At 42.6% G+C, this 10000-nt stretch overlaps 1 protein-coding gene across 4 annotated transcripts in view; it reads right to left on the bottom strand.

The window, feature by feature from the left end:
• Positions 1–10000, bottom strand: part of LOC143035339 (uncharacterized) — a 460728-nt gene that overhangs the window by 409690 nt on the left and 41038 nt on the right. Inside the window, exon 1 of one of the 4 annotated variants that reach the window (XM_076202311.1) lies at positions 9434–9476. The exons of the other annotated variants lie outside the window; for them this stretch is intronic. The gene's annotated coding sequence lies outside the window, so the exon portion shown is untranslated. Of the gene's footprint in view, positions 1–9433; positions 9477–10000 lie in introns of those variants that run through there. 4 annotated transcript variants of the gene reach the window in all.

Here is a 10000-nt window from a genome sequence, read left to right as displayed (position 1 = left end):
GCTAAAGTAACTGTAGGTTTGAGGCCACATAATAGAGGGACATTATCGATGGGAATTACTCCCGTACAGACTCTGATGATGGTAAAGACGACGACCAAAAGAAAGGTGAAAACGATGCCTTGTTGGCCAAATGGATGAACAACATTGTGGTTCCTACATTTTTATTGTCTTTAATATCCAAGACTTCTTATTCAGTCTAGCAGAACCTCGTGATTCAATATAACATACACGTGCACAGCCATAAACATGATGAAGGTCATCAGGATTGTACTTGTACAATACTTGGAGTTTTTTACACTCCAAAGTACAAGTATTGTGCAATGATACTTTTAGGCCTACTTGTACTTGTACCCAAAGTACTTGAAAAATACCGAGTACATTCAAGTACAAATAAATACATTGTATTTAATCAAAAGTGATATATTGTACCTATATTCTATTGAACTTTGTGATGATACTAATGGGTAAATGCACTTATGTTATTTTTAGATATAAAAAGTATCGGGTATATTATTATTAATATAAAACAAAGGACAAAGTTTAATGCCCTGATACTTGCCTATACATTCTACATCAATTTCAGTTTTACAAAGGATTACAATGGAGGAGAATGCCGGCAGGAGACCTTTTGGTCCGTAACTAGGTCGAAAGCAAAAATATCACAATAATGATAAATAAATGAATAAATAATACAAATAATAATGAATAAAATAAATAAATGAGCAAATTTAAAAAATAAACAAACAAGTAAATAGTAAATAATAAATGTACAGATAAATAATAATAAATAATAAATAGACAAATAATAACAAACAAATAATATTAAATAAATGGCTGTCATTACAGCATCTTGCTTTGGTGTTTATCTAAACGATTCTTAAAGCTTCGAACTGAACTACATTGCACTGCCTCTTTAGGAAGTTTGTTCCATTTATTAACTACACAGTTGGCGATGTTGTTTCTACCCACTTCCAAATTAAATATATTTCCTGGCAGTTTGAGACCATTATTTCTTGTCTGGTTCTCAGTGTGAAAATGTTGTCACTTTTGATGTCAATTCCCTTTAGAATCTTAAAGCCATGTATCAAATCACCTCTGAGTCTACGGTTTTTTAGGGAAACAGATTCATATGTTTTAGTCGATTTTCGTATGATTTATTTTTGATATTTGGAATCAGTTTTGTAGCTCGCCGTTGTACTTTTTCCAATCTGTCAAATGTCTTTAATGAGATACGCTAAACAGCATATTCCAAATGTGGACGAATTAATGATTGATATAGCTTGTTAATGAGAGATGGACTTTTGAGGTCAAAAGATCGCGCAATCAGCCCTAGAATCTTATTTGCTTTCTTAGAAGCTGAAATACATTGCTTAGATGATTTGAGATCATTACTGATAATTACGCCGAGATCCTTTTCACTACCCACTTTTGTTAACGATTTTCCAAATAACTTACAATTGTACTTAATGTTATATATATATATATATATGTGTGTGTGTGTGTATGTGTGTGCGTGTGTGTGTGTGTGTGTGTGTGTGTGTGTGTGTGTGTGTGTGTGTGTGTGTGTGTGTGTGTGTATGTGTGTGTGTCTTATGAGCCCAGGTTTTCACTAATACAGAGTTTAACACAAGAACATTCTGGCAATTACTGATCTTACTAATGTTCTCAATGTTGTTTTCTGACAGTAGATCTTGCTCCTGGCGGATGGGAAACACAAGGTTTCCAAAGACTTCCATTTTTAATTAATTTTTCGACTGCAAGATCTTCAGAATAGTAGAAGTAAATAATAGTCTTACACAGTTACATAATGCACATTTTACAGTTCTACAAAGGAAACATAGTTTCAAATATTGGCACTCAGGGAACTAGGACACCTGAATTTCAGGGAGCGTCTGAAAGCTGGGACCTTACGCTATATATATATATATATATATATATATATATATATATATATATATATATATATATATATATATATATATATATATATATATGTACATGGGAACTAGTTTACAATCATAATATCATATGCGTGTCTCTGATCCGTAGAGGTGTTACAAGTCCCCCAATGTCCCAATACGGGGGTAAATGAGTGTCTTTAATGCTTTTATTCTGGCTATTGTGAGATGGTTTAATCTACGTGAAGAAAGGTCTGAACAGTAAAGGTATGACTTTAGATTCTGCCTTACATTTACACACACACACACACACACACACACACACACACACATGCCACCCCACACACACACGCAAGCACACAAAAATGTATACACACACATGCACACACAAACATACAAGAAAGGTATGCTCACAAACACGCACACATACACTCGTGCACTTACACAGACACAGACATACGTACACACACATGCACAAGAAAAACGCATGCACACAGACAGACACACATACAAGCAAACACACATGCACACACAAAAACATACATGCACACATCCACATCCACACACATACACTGACACATACACAACGCAAGCACAAAATGAACGCATGTACACAGACACACGCACGCACACAGACACACACACATACACGTGGCATGCAGTTGGCACTGTGCCAAGACTGTGTGCCAAGGCACAGACACATGGCTGGACTGTTTGGCGAGTAGCAACAGGCTGGTTGTAGGTTATAAACAGTCAATAGTTTACGTAGAGAGATGCGCCATGACACCTATAGGGTGAGTGCCAAACGGTGCCACGTGTACCAGTTATAGATAACTATTCCGGACAGTACATACTGTCCCAGTGGGATGACACAGATACGTTTTTGATACGGCAGTGATACAACAGTCTTGACAAAAAGAAGAAGAAAAATATGGTGACTGGCAACCCCTTCATCAACTTGGCTTAAACTAGTTCATCCATAACCGCCATCATGCGGGCATGTACCGATCAAGTTCAAACTCACGGTGACTGCCACTTGCCCATGCAGTCTTAGTTCAAAAGGCAAAGGTGCCTGTATCCTAACCAAACCCCATCTAGCGGGAACAAGCTTAACCCTATTCATTCCGACAAGGCTGTTTCTTAACCCAGTGTTTGGGATTCGGTAATAAATTATGTCAAGGATAACGTAACAGACACAGACAAACAGGCAAATAGACAAGGTTCAGTAAGATAACAACACTACACGCTCGCGCGAGCGTGTGTACGCGTGTACTGTGTATACCAATTGTACTACACAAGACAATGACTATACATGAGTGTGTGTGTGCGTGTAAATCACTATGGTCTTAGATCACGTGTTAGACTCGTGATCGACAGTACTACCCTCCCGGAAGAGAGCTCAGAGCTCATATATAACCGATCTATGGGTAATGCTGTAACCTGACACGCACACACACACAATTCCCCACCCGAGTTGGAGTAACGAATCGTAGCGCAGCGATAGTGAAATTATTTCAGCCCTGGGCGGGATTCGAACACGGACCGCCGTAGAAGCGGCCGCGATTGCTACCACTGTGCCATCGGGTCATGTAAGTGTAAGTGTGTGTGTGTGCGTATGTGTTTTATATATATATATATATATATATATATATATATATATATATATATCAGATAATTTTTGTAGCCGTCGCGCATAGGACTCGAACCTACCGCTCTGACGCCAAGAGGCTTCTAAGGTAGTGCCTTAACCCACTCAGCCACTGATGGTCTAAAACTCTCTGAACTCGGAACGCTACTGGTTCCCGAGATTAGGAAAGATCGCTGCCTGCGACCCTTATTTCCTTTTTCACCATCAGTGGCTGAGTGGGTCAAGGCACTGCCTGAGGAGCCTCTTGGCGTCAGAGCGGTAGGTTCGACTCCGATACGCGACGGCCGTAAAAATGATCTGATTGATGTCGCTGTTCACTAGCGAATTTCTCTCTCTCTCTCACACACACACATATATATACATTATATATATATATATATATATATATATATATATATATATATATACACGCACACACCTGGTATAAAAAGCAATGATAAGCCATAGGGAAAAACGCGAGTCACCGCGTCCATCAAGCCGTAGAAATGATCATCACGGATGAGAAAAGCCCCGGGAAAGCCCGATTTGCCCGTTTGTTCCCCGAGGGCTTTGCCCGTTTCATCAACGTCGTCGTCGTCGTCGTTGTTCTTGTTGCCATTATCTTCATCGTCATCGTCTTGTTGTTGTCAAAATCGTCATCATCGTCGTCGTTGTTCTTGTCGTCAAAATCGTCATTATCGTCGTCTTCTTGTTCGCGTGAAGAAGAGAAATTTATTTTACGCAGCCTAGTCCCACTTGAGTGTTCCCTCAGGCCTTGTCATCTCTCGCAGATGACCTTGGACTCTAATTTTTTTTTTATTCATTTATTTATTTTTCATTTATCTATCTATTATTTCATCTTTTTTTCGCGTAGCCTAGTCCCATTTCAGTGTTCCCCACTTTTGACCCAGCTAGAAAATCTACTAAAATAAAATAACAAATAACAGACGCGTTATGACAGAACAGAGAGAAAAAACTGAGGCTCCTAAAGTCGCCTAATTCTAGAAAGTTATCAAAAAATCCAAATTATTCTAGAAAAAATCTAGAATCTTGTTGTCAGTAAGCACAAAGAACAGGAAGTTTTCTTCGATGAAAATATATAAATTGCGATCAAAATAAATCAAATAAAATCAGAATATTCTAACCAACAAATAATTCTAAAACAATTATAAAACAAAAAACAAAACAAAAATCTAAACAGATTAAAGTATAAAGTAAAATATAACACTGATTGAAAAAAAAAAAAAATCTAGACGGTTGGGGTCTGCCTACCGGTATGTTTTCTGTCTCTGCCTCCTCCTCCTCCTCCTCCTCCTCCTCTTCTTCTTCTATAAACACGTCATCCTCCTCGGAAACTTTGCGACATCCGGAGTGAGCCACTGTCAAGTGGAACTCCAACTGTCAGAACTTCTAGGATATCTTGGAAGTTTCAAAGGCAACGCTTCTAGATATACACACACACACGCACACACACACACACACACACACACCCAAATATAGTTCGACCTTATGTGCGTTTGTAAGTGTACGTATGTGCGCGTAATTTTACGTGTACGTGTATTTTATGTGTGTGTGTGTGCAAGTGTACGTGTGTGTGTGTGTGTGTAGATGTACGTGTGTATGTGTGTGCGTGTGTGTAAATGTACGTGTGTATGTGTGTGTATGTGTGTATGTGTGTGTATGTGTGCAAGTGTACGTGTGTGTGTGCATACGTGTGTGTGCGTGCGTGTGTTTGTGTGTATGTGTGTACGTATGTTTGTGTGTATGTTTGTGTGTTTTGTGTGTATACGTGTTTGTGTACGTGTACGTTTGTGTGTGAGTATAAGTGTGTGTATGTGTGTACGTATGTTTGTGTGTATGTTTGTGTGTTTTTGTGTGTATACGTGTTTGTGTACGTGTTCGTTTGTGTGTGAGTATAAGTGTGTGTGTGTGTATGTGTGTGCGTGTATGTGTGTGTGCACGTGTGTACGTGTGTGTGCACGTGTGTGTACGTGTATGTGTACGTGTATATGTGCACGTGTCTACGTGTGTGCACGTGTGTGTGAGTGCGTGTGTGTGCACGTGTGTGTGTGTACGTGCGTGTGTATGTGAGATTCACTATAGTCTTGGACCATGTATTGGACTTGTGATCGATAGTTATTACCCTCCCGAACGAGAGCTCAGAGCTCACATATGGCCTGACCAATGAGCAATACACACACACACACACACACACAAATACATATACACACTACTCCTTGCCCACCAGAGTTCGGGTGCCGGCTTGCAGTGCTGTGATGGAGCAACGCTCGTGGGGTCCTGCCTTTCATTCTCCAATTATCATACCTACGAGTATGTCCTATGATATACAAGCTCATGTGGACCACGTGCATGTGTGCGTGAGGACATGTATGAGGGACGAGCAACAAGGGGGGGAGCATTACATCCACAGCTGCCGCCTGTTGCACCTTCCCCACCCACATATACGGATAACCCCCCTTTCCCCTCCCCCCCATGAGGAGGTCCACTCCGGGTCCTACGTGCGGATAAGGGTGAGCGTTCGAGTGTGCGGGTAGCGGGTGTGGATGATGAGGGTAAGAGGGTATATATGCGGGTATGAGGAGATGGTCCGGGTATGGGATGAGTGGGTATGGGGTGTGTGGGTAAGATGCGGGTAATGGAATATGGGTATAGGAGGAGGAGAAGGACGAGGGGGAGGAGGAGGGGAAGAGGAAGGAGGTGCAGGAGGTAGAGGAGAAGGAAGACGAGGAGGAAGAGGAGGAGGAAGCGAGTGAGGGGAAGGGTAAGGTGGAGGGGGGAAAGGAGGAGGTGGAGGAGGAGGAGAGGGAAGAAGAGAGTGAAGGGGGTAAGGAGGAGGAAGAGGGTGAGAGGGGAGGGAGGATGGGAGAGGGAATGGGAAGCGAGGAAGGAAGAGGTGGAGGAAGAGGAGGCGTAGGAGGAGGAGGAGGAGGAGGAGGGGAGGAATATGAAGATAGGGAAGAAGAGGAGAAGGGAGAAGGGGAAGATGACGGGAGGAAGAGAGGAAGAGAGGAAAGAAGGAGGAGGGGAAGGAAGAGAGGAGAGAGAGAGAGGCATGGATTCTTCATCAATGAAATTCTGAAACTTACTTCCTCGCACAACATAAACATAATAAAAAAAATAAACAATAAATAAATAAACACATAAACAACCTTTGCCCTAGGTGGTTGGACATCCCTGGTTGCTGTTGGTAACTTCCAAACTACCCTGAAAGTAGTTTGAACACGCTAAAACACAATTTAATCGAAATCAATATAAGATGATTGCAAATTAACTAAATTCCCCGAATCGACATCCGTGGCTACAGCCAGACGACGATTACCTAAAGCTCCCATAACACGAAGGGCACAGGTGACGGCTTAGGCGGTGGATAGCGTCAAGGGGTGTACACTCTTCCAAACAACTTCAAATTCAGTTGATTGCGTTGCACAAGTAGAATAATAAAAGGCTTACGACACGAGACGCCTAACAGCGGCTAAAACGTACAACCTGACTAATCTACTAACCTACCTACGTACCCATCTACTTACTTGATTATCTACTGCCCGGTATCTACCAATCTACTTGGATATCTACCAACCTACCTATCTACTTGACTATCTATTGCCAGATTTAACTACTTATCTACAAACATATTTACCTACCTACCTACCTACTTACCTACTTGCCTATTTACTAACCAAGCTGCTTGTCTTGTCTATCTACCGACATGGATGAGAAAGGGATGAGGAGGAGGAGGAGAAGGAAGAGGAGGAGGAGGAGGAGGAGAGGGAGGAGGGGAACGAGGAGAGATAAGGAAAGGAAGGAGGAAGGGAAGGAGAAGAGAGGAGGAGAAATGAGGAAGTGGGAAGAAGGAAGAGGAGGAGGAGGAGAAATAGAAGGAGGAGGAGGAGGAGGAGGAGGAGAAATAGAAGGAGGAGGAGGAAGAGGAGGAGGAGGAGAAGGAGAAAGAGTAGAAGTAAAAGGAGGAAGAGGAGGAGTAGAAGGAGGAGGAGGAACAAGGTAAGGAGGAAAAGAGAGGATAGAGAAAGAGGAGAAGAAAGAAGAAGAGAACGAGAAGAAAGAAAAGGAGGAGGAGGAAGGGAAAGAGAAGGAAGAGGAGGAATGAAGAGAAGGAAGAGGAGGAATGAAGAGGAGGAAGAGGAGTGAGGAGGGAGGAAGAGGAGTGAGGAGGAGGGAGGGAATGAGGAAGAGGAAGGAGGAGGAGGAAGGGAAGGAGAGAGGAGGAAGAGGAAGTGGAGGAGGAATGAGAAGGAGGAGGAGTGAGGAAGAGGAGGAATGAGGAGGAGAAGGAATGAGGAGTAGGAGTAGGAGGAGGAGGAATGGAAGGAAGAGGAATGAGGAGGAATAAGGAGGAAGAGGAGCAAGGGAAGGAGAAGGGCAAGGAGGAGGAATGAAGAGGAGGAGGAGGAGTGTGGAGAAGGAGGAGGAGGAATAGGGAGAAGGAATGAGGAGTATTAATAGGAGGAGGAGGAGGAATGGAAGGAAGAGGAATAAGGAGGAGTAAGAGGAAAAGGAAAAGGAGGAGGAATGAGGAGGAGTGACGAGGAGGAAGAAGGAGGATTGAGGAGGTCTGAGGAAGACTAGCAAAGTGTGTGTGTGTGTGTGTGTGTGTGTGTGTGTGTGTGTGTGTGTGTGTGTGTGTGTGTGTGTGTGTGTGTGTGTGACGTCACGAGTCGTGTCGATACAAGAGAGTGCGTCTCGCCTGATCTTTCCAATTCTATTCATTATCTATTTATCTTGCGTTCACTCATTCATTCATTTGTGTATTTAATTATTTGATTCATTTATCCATCATGGTCTGTAATTGCTTGGATTTGCTGTCTTTTTTTTAGTTTCTAATTATATTATAAAGATAATGTATCACGCACTATATATATATATATATATATATATATATATATATAATATATATATAATATATATATATACTGTATATATATGTGTGTGTGTGTGTGTGTGTGTATAATGTAAAGGTTGCGTATCAGAAATCTCTCAATTTAATAAAATATGTATTTCGGAGTAAATAATAATAATCATAATAACATAATGTTATATATAATTAAAAATAAAGCCATACATTCCATATGCCAGGTACCCACTATCGGTGCGGTGAGGATATTGGTTCCATCTCTCTTTCTCTCTCTCTCTCCCTCTCTCATACACACATACACAGGCACATGCGCACACACACACACACACACACACACACACACACACACACACAAACACACAGACACGTACACATGCACACACACACACGCACATACACACACATACGCACACACACACGCATATACACACACACATATTCACAGGTCTACTATCGAATCGTCAAATGCTTCCACTCATCCTGGGTCCTCAATCAATCCTCAATCCATCCTCAATCCGCCCTCACTTTAACTCAACTCCCTCAATTCAGTTCCTGTTACGATAAGCTTTCTTATCGACTTTCGCGTGTTGGGAACATCTTAGCACAGATCGGGGGGAAAAATTGAAAATGGGGGGAAGGGAGGAGGGGGGATAGGAAGGGGGAGATGGGTACGGGAAGGGTATGGGAGGGGGATAATGAAGGAGATAGAAAGGAGGGGGGTGAATATGGGAAGAGGGGGAGGGATGTGGGAGACGTGATGGAGTGAGGGAGGAGAAAGGGGAGAAGATGGGAGTAAAGAAGAGGGGAGAAGGGGAGGAGGGGAAGAGGAGAGGTCGAGGAAGAGGAGAGGACGGGGAAGAGGAGAGGACAGCGAAGAGGGGGAACAGGGGAGAGAGAGAGAGAGAGAGAGAGAGAGAGAGAGATTCATACCCTTAACACAGAGATGCCACATTGCATGTAAACATTGTACCACCTCAAGGTCATTCACTCAAGCAAACAAGTTGGACAATTTCTCACCCAATACTAGAAACCAATTCTAGAGGCCAGTTCCACCGTAAACCATTTCTAGAAACCCCACACTAGATACACAGGGTCCAAACACAGACCTTACACTCCCCACAACGCAGTTTACATGTGGTATATCATAAATGGCAACCGTTAGTTCGAGTCAAGTTGCCACATACCACAATACCAGGAATTCTGCGCGACACGTTCCTACATTGGATTGTTCGTCCCATTTATGGGGAATTTTGAACCCCATGGCCAAATCCCAAAATGGACCAACTTTGGGGATGGATGTGTTCCAAATCCATCGTGGCTTTGGGCATCTAGGATTGAAAGATTTTAGAAAACGGAGTGGGGAATGGCCTATACTAACTTGCGGGTGCCCACACTCACACGTAGCCAGATTCAACCATTACGGAAATTCTTGTCTTGTTGGTGTCGACAACGTCATGGGGGGGAGGGAGGAGGGGGAGAAAGAGGAGGAGGAGGAAAAGGAGGGGGAGGAAGAGAAGAAAGAAGAGGAGGAGAAGGAAGGGGAGAAAGAGGAGGAGGAGGAAAAGGAGGAGGAGGAAGAAGAGG

Source organism: Oratosquilla oratoria, chromosome 18, assembly GCF_046742065.1.
Source record: "Oratosquilla oratoria isolate Oo_2021 chromosome 18, ASM4674206v1, whole genome shotgun sequence".
In the NCBI taxonomy this organism is placed as follows: domain Eukaryota; kingdom Metazoa; phylum Arthropoda; class Malacostraca; order Stomatopoda; family Squillidae; genus Oratosquilla; species Oratosquilla oratoria.
Note: the sequence above shows the minus strand (reverse complement) of the source record. Positions and strands in the feature narration are given on the sequence as shown.